Raw genomic sequence first — 8,988 nt, forward strand, 5'->3', positions numbered from 1 at the left:
AGCAGGCGACCGACGCGAGTGCCTTTGTTAACAGTTGAACATCGGCTGCAGCGCCTGTCCTGGGCTCGCGACCATAGCAGTTGGACCCTAACCGACTGGAGAATTGTGGTCCAATTTCAGTTGGCAAAGGCCGATAGTAGAGTTCCAGTGTGCTACAGACCCCACGAAGTCATGCACCTCCAAGAGGCTCCCAGCAACCTTTGTCCGTAAGCTCCGTAACAGGCAATTAGGACTGTGGTACAGTCTGAAGTCAACAGGGACAAAAATTACACAAAAACACCACTGCCCAGCTAGGTACTTCGGTTTCATAACCTAATTTGAGCTCTCTGCCTATAGACAGTATGCATATTCGCCGTACGGCAACACTCACTTCGAAAACTGTAATCACTCAACCAGAAATCCCAATCTCCCCGCGGCAGCGCTCTTCCGGAGTCTCTAAAGTTTCCGCACTGTAAGAAGTGCCTCGAAGGATTAGGAAGGATGACCTTCTCTTGGTCTCTGAAACCACACTCCACGAATGCTCCACCGTCGGTTTCTACACCCCACAAGTAGTGTTGCTGGTGGATTGCTCGATTTCGCAAGCTCCAAACCTGACTCCTCCTGTCCCTTGTGTTCTTACCCGTGTTAACTGTTACCTACGCGTGTGTGGCGTCACAAATCTTACCTCTTGCGGCCCCAATAAACGACGCGATGTCGTGGAGCGAGAGTTGGGGGGGGGGACAAATTTTTAGATGAGTGGAGAAGCTGACATACATGCCGCTCACAACTCATTTCTTTACTTCAGAAGGAAAATTTTACGCGACCGAGTAGCGAATCACGAAATGTCCCAGGAAATGATGTAAATAATTTCAGAACGTGCCTACAACGTAAAAATTATAACTGCCGTGGTGTGTTTGGAGAACCAAAAATCTACTGTTATACGAAGGCCATCCCATGTGAACAGCGATTTTTTCGTGATAAAAGTTGGGCTATGTGTTAACCCAGGGCACAGGCTGTCTCCATTCCAAAGTTTATCCAAATCCGTCCAGCAGCTTCAGCGTGAAGGATAATAAATTTGCTAACTGGACGAAAAGGAAAACAAGAAATTTCTGGCTCGGTGCAGTGCGTATTTTATAATATTTATGGCCAACAACGTCATCTGCTGGCCGTGCGGTTAAAGGCGCTGCAGTCTGGAACCGCAAGACCGCTACGGTCGCAGGTTCGAATCCTGCCTCGGGCATGGATGTTTGTGATGTCCTTAGGTTAGTTAGGTTTAACTAGTTCTAAGTTCTAGGGGACTAATGACCTCAGCAGTTGAGTCCCATAGTGCTGAGAGCCATTTTGAACGTCATCTGCCCTCCCGTGTGCGTCTGTTACTAGCGGAATCGCTCACTTATCACATGAAATCCACCATCGCTCAAAGTATACCGGCTTCGACATGTACACGAACGACATCTCTCTGTCGTGTAGTATTTACAGACAGTTTAACATAACAGTCGCGATACTCCGCCTCGTTTTTGTTACCTGCAGCGATAGCAGCGACCCAAGCGGCTAAAGTTTACTTACGATTCTCTTGTCATGTACAAACGTTTACCGAACAATGTCGTATTCCTTTATTGACAAAAAGTTGCTAGTTAACACCAGAAGACCTGACCTTATACGGAAAGACGTCGCATTTCTATCGAACAAAGAAGAGTTTTGTTCGTTACAATATAGGAATATTGTGGAATATAGGAAACCTATCAAATAAGCCACCGTAACTGTAGCTTAAGGGAAAACCACTCAGACGTGATGATAAATCATCAAAAACAAAGAAACTGTTCTTCAAAACAGGAGAGACCAGTTCCACAAAATAAAAATGTTGAAGGAATGGCCCCTACACTTACTCTGTTCTGGGCAATAGCCACCGAAAGAGTACGCAGATGCGCTGAGGAAATGACAAGTGAAAATTTTCGCCATGCGCAGAAGTCTGTTACCTGCTTTAACAGGCATTTCTGCGAACTGACGGACTCCATTTGTGACTCATTGATATTGCAGTATAGAATGGCTGAACATTTTATAGGTTTTTGAGATATTATTTTGTTATCCAGATGAACAATTGTAATGTTGTGTCAATATGATTGTATGATCCAGCTGAAGACCCAACAAGAATATTGTCACTTAATACGCCGTGAAAGTTGGGGAAGTCCTGCTGTTAATAACTTCTGCAATTCATTATTCACTTCGAAACTTACGTAACGTCTATGTCCCCATTTCTTCCTCGCGGTATCCAGTTTTGTTGTTTACGATATAGTTTGAATGGCCGGCCGGAGTGGCTACAGTCTGCAACGGCGTGACCGCTACGGTCGCAGGTTCGAATCCTGTCTCTGGCATGGATGTGTGTGGTGTCCTTAGTTTAGTTAGGTTTAAGTAGTTCTGAGCTCTAGGGGACAGATGACCTCAGACGTTAAGTCCCATAGTGCTCAGAGCCATTTAGTTTGAATGCGACGTTAGTGTCTATGGATTTGTTTAAACTCAACATCTATCCAGCCGAGCGACTTATTATTTGGCATTGCCACCTCCCTCCCCGTCCGCGTCCCACCTCTCCTGTTTTCCCTCGTACACTCCCATTCGTGTAAGTTTACGTTACTAATTGTGATGCACGCTGCACAGGGTGATTAAAAATAGTTTACAAACTGACATGGCACATGGACCATATGACAAGGACCAGTAATCACGTAGGGAGCGGTGTCGCACGAGAGCGCACTACGGTCCCGAGACCGGAGCTTCATAGCGAATGTCCTCTTCACCGATGAGGATACGTTCTCACTCTAGGGTGTGATGAACATTGACAACCTCCCTACGTGAGTGGATGTGAATCCACATGCTGTAGGTACGCGTGCCTCACAACGCAAATTTGCCCTTAACGTGTGGGCTGGCGTCGTCGGAGATTAAATGGACTGTGCATTCTCCCGGACCGACTCGATGGTCGCAAGCATCTCGTGTAGCTGCTAGACATTCTGCCGGACATGCTGTGTGAATGAGTTGTCATGCCTGTTCGTCACCGCATTCGATTTCAGCACGACGGAGCCCCCTCGCATTTCAGCGGACCAGTGAGGGCACATCTGTGGGCAACCCCTCCCGGCCGCCAGACTGGTCGCAGCGGGCGAGTCGCACGGCCGCCACGATTACGCGATCTGTCACCAATCGATTTTTTCTTTTCTTGTGGGGTTGTCTGAAGCGCTTTGTGTATGAAACATCTGTTACATCGCCGGAGGACCTAATGGGCAGGATTGTTCCGGCATCGGGATGTCTTCCAGATACACCAGGTATCTCTGAGAGGTTGCGCCGTTGAGTGCAGCGTCGATGTCAGGTGTATCTCGATACGTGTGGACAGAACTTTGAGAATCTGCTGCAGCGGGCGTCCACTTTTAGCGCGTGACTAAATGACTGCGACGCCGTTTAGCAGTCGCGGAAGGCCTCTGCAACCCCCAGTTCCTAAGCGAGTACTCATCGTTGTTGTTGCCTGATGCGCCGTGCCAGTTTGAAGATCTTTTTTGAGTCACCATGTACACAAATTTTGCTCTTGAAAGCCCTTGGCGAAAACTCCGCTTGGTGCCTGAAGCGGCCGCTAGCTAACTGTGATTCTTGCAATACAGAAACACTACAGTCGTGGTGCGTGCTGACATGGGTTCCTATCCAAAATATTATACACTCACTCCCGTCTATAAGGCCTAGAAGTTTATAACAGGAACTACCGAACACCCTGTGTAGTCAGAAAGAAGACGACGTGAATTTTCATAGAGCTGACAATTACATATGTTAATTAGCTTATATTTGATGAATTTTATATGAATATGACGTAGGTATTCGAAATGAACAAAAAAGGACAAATGAATACCGAAACGAGGCACTCTACATTTCTTCTTTTATACAGACGTCAGTTTCTTATCTTTTTTACTTTTTCTTATCTTTCAAGAACTGATGCATTCGCAACGACCAATTCGAGAAGTGCACTCGTGCTCATAAATTATGCTGGTACATGGTCAAACAACACTCTGGTGGGCTGTTGATGGATTTGAATCACCTCGGGGTATGACCATGCGGTGCATTTGACCTGCGGTCGTCGCACGGTGGCGCTGGCAGCAGTCCACATACGCAGAGGTGTGTTGGTGCATGTCAGAGTACGGTGCAGCCAGTAAGTGTTCAGACGTTTTCAGGCATTCCAATGGTGACTGTGAGTTGAAAATGGCTCAAAGAACACATATTGATGACGTTACCAGGGGTAGAACACAAGGGCGACTGGAGGCTGGTCAAACACAGCAGGTCGTAGCACGGGCCCTCCGTGTGCCACAAAGTGTGATGTCAAGATTATGGCAACGATTCCAGCAGACAGGAAACGTGTCCAGGCGCTACAGTACGGTACGTCCACAGTGTACAACACCACAAGAAGACCGATATCTCACCATGAGTGCCCGCAGACGGCCGCGGAGTACTGCAGGCAGCCTTGTTCGGGACCTTACCGCAGTCACTGGAACAGTTGTCTCCAGATACACAGTCTACAGACGACTGAACAGAAACGGTTTATTCGCCCGGAGACCTGCAACGTGCGGTTCCACTGACTCCTGGTCACGGGAGAGCCAGTAAAGCCTGGTGTCAAGAACACAGTACATCGTCATGGGAAGAGTGGTCTCAGGTTATGTTCACGGACGAGTCCGGGTATAGTCTGAACAGTGATTCTCGCCAGGTTTTCATCTGGCGTGAACGAGGAACCACATACCAACTCCTTAATGTCCGTGAAACGGACATGTACGGAGGTCGTGTTTTGAAGATGTGGGGTGGGATTATGATTGGTGCACGTACAAAAAAATGGTTCAAATGACTCTGAGCACTACGGGACTTAACATCAGAGGTCATCAGCCCCTAGAACTTAGAACTAATTAAACATAACTAACCTAAGGACATCACACACATCCATGTCCGAGGCAGGATTCGAACCTACGACCGTAGCAGCAGCGCGGTTCCGGACTGAAGCGCCTAGAACCGCTCGGCCACCACGACCGGCCGGTGCACGTACACCCCAACGTGTCTTTGACAGAGGAACTGTAACAGGTCAGGTGTATCGGGACGTCATTTTGCACCAGTATGTCCGCCTTTTCAGGTGTGCAGTGGGCCCCACCTTCCTCCTGATGGATGATAACGCACGGCCCCGCCGAGCTGCCATCGTGGAGTACCTTGAAACACATGATATCAGGCGAATTGAGTGGCCTGCCTGTTCTCCAGACCTAAACCCCATCGAGCACGTCTGGGATGCTCTCGGTCGACGTATCGTTGCACGTCTTCAAACCCCTACGACACTTCGCCGGCCGGGGTGGCCGAGCGGTTCTAGGCGCTACAGTCTGGAACCGCGCGACCGATACGGTCGCAGGTTCGAATCCTGCCTCGGGCGTGGATGTGTGTAATGTCCTTAGGTTAGTTAGGTTTAAGTAGTTCTAAGTTCTAGGGGACTGATGACCTCAGAAGTTAAGTCCCATAGTGCTCAGAGCCATTTGAACCATTTGAACCTACGACATTTGAGGAGCTCCGACAGGCACTGGTGCAAGAATGGGAGGCTATATCCTGATCCAGAGCATGCCTACCCGTCGTGCGGCCTGTGTACGTGCGCATGGTGATCATATCCCGTATTGATGTCGGGGTACATGCGCAGGAAACAGTGGCGTTTTGTAGCACGTGTGTTTCGGGACGTTTTTCTCAACTCGTTACCAATACCGTGGACGTACAGATCTGCCTATGCTATTTGCACCAGTTTTGTGTAGTGCCACGTTGTGTGGCACCACATTCTGCAATTATCCTTAATTTATGACCATAAGTGTATATCCATCTCGCACTTCGAAAAATAAGGCGGTGTCCTTTTTTTCCATTTCACCGAGCATTAACGAACAGTCTAGCAGCGAGGTGTAAGCACACGTTTGCTTGTTCACAAAGTGAGAGCATCTGACAGTGACGTCACTCACCGACGATTGCCTAAAAAATTTAAGTGCAAATTCGTATCTCCGTTAACTCTTTGTATCCCCAGGGAGCCTTCCACAGCAAATGCACGGGGTTAACCGCAGGCAAATGCACGGTTGGATGACGACGCTTTACTGACCGGCAAATAACGTCGGTGCACCGCAGACATTTTAAACGCGGCTTACTTTTTTTTAACCGTGATCGCCGGACCTTGGTTATCTTGCTTTTTGAGCTGGGTCGCTGCACTATGGCATCACGTATACCTTCTCGACCGGTAGCGATCAGCCGTGCGCCCTGTTCTCTTTGCTTTGTTCTGAGGGCCCCTGACTCGCAAATTACGCAACGTCGCGCGGTGAGGAAGTGCAGGCGTCGGCTCCGCCTACACCTACACCTACACCTACACCTCACGTCTCGAGTTACCGCCGGCCCGCTGCGTGTGAACTGTGCGCTAAAACCGCTACCGGTTCGCTCCGCAGTCCTTACGTCGCTGTGACGTCACAGCCGCGCCGCACTTCGCTGCTTCAGTAAACTCTCTCTCTTTGGCCCTACAGTGACTTAAAGAATGTGGGAGCTTCCTGCATCTTGACTTACAGGCTGAACCAACGCTGTTTGGAGAAGTCTTTTTTTTCCTAAATTTCATGGTCCCGGCGCATTTTACAACCCAATACCTTTCGAAGTGTAAAATGGAATGCGGTTTCTAATACTGACTGGATATACAGAAGGCATCCCGTAGTCGGCAAATAATCCGTTACCAAGAGTAGTTGTGAGCTGCCGGAATATGTTTCTGCAGCAGAAAAAACTGAACAAAACTTCCTAAAGTGTATCCACCACAAGCGAGTTCTGTATTAATATAACTGGAAATATGACAGCTGATTTGCATTGCACTAATTTCAGTAAAAAGAACTAGATTCGTTGCAGCTTTCTAGTGATGAACCAGTAACCAGTGATGACTGTGAATCCCAAGTTGCTCTGCAATATCTTGTGAGTTAGATAACATTTGAGTGGAAGCACATTGACACTTCCATGAGAAGTGTCTCAGAGAAACTCCTTCCGGCGCGCGACTGCTACGGTCGCAGGTTCGAATCCTGCGTCGGGCATGGATGCGTGCGGTATCCTTACGTTAGTTAGGTTTAGGTAGTTCTAAGTCTAGGGGACTGATGACCTCAGATGTTAAGTCCTATAGTGCTCAGAGCCATTTGGACCATTTTTTTTAACTCCTTCCGGATTCAAGTTACATCATCGGTAATGACTGGATCTCCGTAGTCTGCAGAGGTTGGCTCATTTCTCTTTCAGCTAACTGTTTCAGTCAAATAAAGGAGTTCGAAGAGATATTATGCAGATTGCGTGGGCGATACGTAGCTAAGTGTGATGGACTAATGCAAAAGTTAATTTCTGCAATAACCTAAGTTTGCCGAAATGCAAAACAAAGTGATTTGTCTCTACGACAAGAACCCTCATTAGAATAAGACATCTGTACACAAAAGCTAAAACATAAAAAAATAGAAAAAAGCTTGCCGCGAAGAAAAATCTTCAGAGGGCTGCGTCGTCATCTTCCTGAGCTGCAGCAAGACGTCCTAGCTCTTAATATTAAGTTTCTGAAGGTGATTATTGTTGTACAAGGGTCGCACAGAAAGTAATGCACCACATTTTTTTCTTCAACAATTATTTATTGAACACAATGAGACGTATACAAAAGAAAGACTGTTATTTCTTCTACGCTCCCTATTTTTCCACGTAATCTCATTCCTTTTCTATGGCCTTCCTCCAGTGAGATACAGGGGCGATCATGCCCTGTCAGTACCATTGCTAGTCCTGGTCACGAAACCATTTCTTCACTGTGAGAATCACCTTCTTCCTCAAAATGCGTTCCACGAATGGCATCCTTTAATGACCCACATTCAAGGCTATAGAATAGTTGAAGTAACACTGCCAACCATGTTTAATTGTGTGTTCCGAAGTCCTCAAACTTGTGTGTGGCCGAGTGTTATCATGTTCAATCGATCACCTGGGGTACTGCTTGCATCCACACTTCCTTTCCTGTTTGATAGCATCGGCGCCAATTGCTGACTTATGCGTCGGTCTTCGCGAATGCGCACATCGGCAAGGTGCGTGTTGTCAGATGTGACAGCCATGGATGGCCCTTCCGAACGCTGCAAGTCCTGGAGCTACGCCGAACCCCCATCTCGTAATCCCCTTCCCCTCTTTGCCCATTGACCAACGGTACGTCTGTCGACTGCAGATCCTTAATAAACAGCACACAAACGTTTGTGAATGTTCGTAGCAGTTTGTTTCTTTGCACTAAGAAATTCGGTGACGACACGCTGCTTGTAACATACATCGCTTACAGACTCATTTTGAAACTTTGGAGGAAACGAAAAATTTGCATGCGCACTCCGGGAAGTTGAAATAATGCATACGTGAAGTTTCGCATTCATACAATTGTTGTTGGCTCGGGAAAAAAGTGGTGCATTACTTCGTGGCATACAATCTTAGACTCAAGCGATGCTCAAAAACGTGTATCAGCACTTAACAACAAGAAATTCGAGACACAGGGCTTGAACTCTAGCGGCAGAACAGTATTCCTCTCAGATAGGTCACAGTCCGTAGTGATAGACGGTAAATCATCGAGTAGAAGAGGATGGCGTTCCGCAAGGTAGTGTCATAGGCTCCCTGCTGTTCCTGATTTATATAAATGATCTAGGTGATAATATGAGCAGCCCCCTTAGATTATCTGCCGAAGACGCTGTAATTTACTGTCTGGTAAAATTAACAGATGATCAATTCTAGTTACAAAATGATCTAGAGAGAATTTCTGTATGGTGCGAAAAGTGACAATTGACACTAAACAAAGAAAAGTGCGAGGTCATCCACATGGGTACTACAAGAAATCCGATAAATTTTGGGCATACGATAAATCGCACAAATCTAAGGGCTGTCAATTCGATTAAATACCTAGTAATTACAATTACGAGCAACTTAAATTGGAAAGGCCACATAGATAACATTGTGGGGGAATGCGAA

Source organism: Schistocerca nitens, chromosome 12 (genome assembly GCF_023898315.1).
Source record: "Schistocerca nitens isolate TAMUIC-IGC-003100 chromosome 12, iqSchNite1.1, whole genome shotgun sequence".
Taxonomy (NCBI): Eukaryota; Metazoa; Arthropoda; class Insecta; order Orthoptera; family Acrididae; genus Schistocerca; species Schistocerca nitens.